The sequence below is a fragment of the Sarcophilus harrisii genome, chromosome 6 (genome assembly GCF_902635505.1).
Source record: "Sarcophilus harrisii chromosome 6, mSarHar1.11, whole genome shotgun sequence".
Lineage (NCBI taxonomy): Eukaryota > Metazoa > Chordata > Mammalia > Dasyuromorphia > Dasyuridae > Sarcophilus > Sarcophilus harrisii.
This window is the reverse complement of record NC_045431.1, coordinates 178,202,818-178,206,203: the sequence shown is the minus strand read 5'-3', so window position 1 is coordinate 178,206,203 and position 3,386 is coordinate 178,202,818.

The following is a 3,386-nucleotide window of genomic DNA, read 5'->3' as shown; positions in this document are numbered from 1 at the left end:
TACATTGGCAATAGATTGTAGACCGCTTCCAGCCATGATATCACTTTCTGTTATCTCTGGTGAGATCCATCAGGTCCACTAATGTTGACTACTATACCATATTCTTTGAACCTAAATAATCCCAAACCACCTAAGGCAAAGTTTCAATTTGGACAAAAATAGGATGCAGTTTTTAGTCAAGGCAACAAGCATTTATTAAACATTTATTATATGTCAGGCACTAAAAAGGAAAGAAGTCAGTAAATAAACATTTATTAAGTACCTACTATGTGTTAGGCATGGCTAAGCTGGGGAAACAAAATTTAAAAAAAAAAAAGAAATACTGTGTTCTCAAGGAGCTTTCAATCTTTTTTAAAAATATATTTATTTATTTTTATATTCTTTTCGGCTTAAATTTTGACTTCTGAATTCTCCCTCATCCATTGAGAAAGCAAGCAAAATACATCAATTATACATGTGAAATCATGAAAAATAGTTTCATAATAGCCATCTCTCTCTCTTTCTCTCTCTCTCTCTCTTTCTCTCTCTCTCTCTTTCTCTCTCTCTCTCTCTCTCTCTATCTCTCTCTCTCTTTCTCTCTCTTTTTCTCTGTCTCTCATACATACAGACATACACACAGACACAAAGTAAGAAAATTATACTTCAATCTGCAGTCAGAATTCATCAGTTCTCTCTTGGGAATATTCTAGCATTTTTCATCATGAGTACTTTAGAATTGTCTTGAATCATTGTATTGATCAGTCAATTCTTTCATAATTAATTATTATAAGATTACTATTACTATACACAATAATCTGGTTCTCACTTCATTCTGCATCAGCTCATATAGAACTTGCCATGTTTTTCTGAAATCATCTCCATCATCATTTCTTATGAGACAATAGTATTCCATGACAATCAGATATCACAGCTTATTTAGCCATTCCCCAACTGATGAGCATCTCCTTACTTTTCAATTCTCTGCTACCAAAAGGAGTTGCTATAAATATTTTTGTACAAATAGATCCTTAGTCTGTCTGGACTGAGCACTCCCAAAGCTGCTGTTGCTGTTACTGCTATTGCAACTGTTGTGCCTACTGCTGATCCTAGTGCTGTTGCTTTGCTCCCAGTTGACTCTGCCTTGATGTCAGCTCTCCTACTGACCTCCCAAATTATCTTAGGTTGAAATTTTTTTTATTCTGACCTTTTATTGGCTCTAAAATTCACTCCAAAATTTGATTTGAAAAGTTATTTTAAAGTTGTTTGGAGGGGACAATTGGTAGAATTCAACTAAATTGCTGTCTATACTCTGTCATCTTGGTTCCAAAAGGAATTTTTATTCCAATGCAGGAAGAAAATTAAAAGAAAGTTGAAGGGAAGTAGAGGATGGAAGGAAACCAGCAGGGTGGAAACATGATGAAATACAAAGGACTTAAACTGATTAAAACCAATCATTTTAGAGACAGTGAACCGATGAACAGGAGTTACAAACTGCCTTTTTAAAGGTCACCATCAGTATTAGGTAGCAGAGTTGGGGTTTAGGAGCTAAATTTTCTATCTCCAAATCCAACATTTAATTCTTTTTATCCCTTTGTTTCTTAGACCACGCCAAGTCCATCTAGCATTTTGCTCAATTCCATCATTTCATGAACCTTTATGCCTTCCTCTAGCCTCAGTAACAATCATTGTATATTCTTTTCCAATGAGTCATTCAGTAAAAATTTATTAAGCACTTCTTATAGGAAGGTGTTGGGGATACAAAAGCAGGCTCCAGTCTCTGACTTTAAACCATTTATATTCCTGTTGAAGCTTATCTCCAGTCTCAGTTTCTGACTTAGGACTTTTTTCCAAGCTCTGCTACCTTTTCCATGCTTAGATCTAGTGGTTAGGCTTGGTTTGGTTCTGTCCCCAATTTTCAGAGTTCCTGGACCTGAGTTCCACCTCCTTTTGTGTGTTAGGCTCAGAGAAATATGGATTTCAGTCCCCCTTGACCATCCTTTTGGTAAGTTTTTAGTCTATTTACAGGAACTCAAACTCTCCTTGCTTGAGTTCCAGTGACTTCCAACTGTCCTTTTTATGAATTCTCATGATGACGAGATGTTTACTGCTATTTTTCTTTAAAGTTCTTTATTATTCTACTTAAGGCAAATCTGTCCTAGGATACATAACGGTGAGAATTGGACTCTGTTATGACCCCTGAAATCTTCATCTTAACCAGAACTAAGATAATCCCTTTCTGGTAGCATCAGGAAAGGCTTCATGGAAAGAATGACACCAAAGTTGGACCTCGGAGTGATAATCAAAAATAGTGATGAGAATTGAAGAAAGGGAGACCATTCCCAACTATGGAGGATAGTGGGAAGAAAGGTGGGGTTGAGGAGCCTTGGTTTGATTCAAGTGTAGAATATATGATGAATGATTGTCCATTGGGGACATTTAAAATTTTTAAATCCTAACCAGAATTAGGATTTTATATTTTATTTAGACAGCAATGGAAAACCATCACAAAAACAAAACACAAACCAAAGCAGAAAATACAAAAATATTGGGGTAGAGGTAAGGGAGAAGGGAACAAACATTTATTATGCATCTGCTATGTGCTGGTCACTGTACTGAACACTTTACAATTATTATCTCATTTGATCCTCACAACAACCCTGGGAAGGAGGCACTGCTACTACATCCATTTTACATATAAGGAAACTAAGGCAAACAGAGGCACTCAATGACCTCCCCATGGTCACACAGCTAATCTGAGACTGAACTGAAACTCAGATTTTCTAACTCCAGATCTAGTCCCCTATCTACCCTCCCAGCTAGCTGCTACATAGAAGTGGGATCAGAATGAAAATTAGGGAAAGTACTTGAACAATGGCATGAAAGTTGGGTTAAAGAATGGGGTTGATCACTCCAGTGATGGGGAGGAAGAATGTTTGTCAGGTACTAAAGTCATCTTAGAGGGAGAAGACAAGTCATGTGAATGACAAGAAGGTAGCACAAAAGGGACAAGACCCTGTTCCACCTTGTGGGTCAAGCCATGGATAGAGAAAAGATTGAGAGGGAAGCAATGGACATTTATGGGCTGGGGAGAGAAAGGAGTCATGTTGTGGAGGAGTGTAACTAATTTGCCTGGCTGAAGCCAGCGGTGACACAAAGTCCATCATCTATCGCAAGATTCATTCACAGGCAAGACATTTACATGGAGACATCTCCAGCTGTCTGGACATCCAGTGGACATCTTTTTGCTAATAACAGGATAACTAAGAAAATCTTGCTTAGTTTTGTTGATTTTTTTTCTTTCAGGAGGTTGTCAAGACACAGGTAGGGAGCACAGTGAGGAGCACTGGCCCTAGAATCAGAAAGACCTGAATTCAAATCCAGCTTCAGATACTTATTAAAACTGTGTG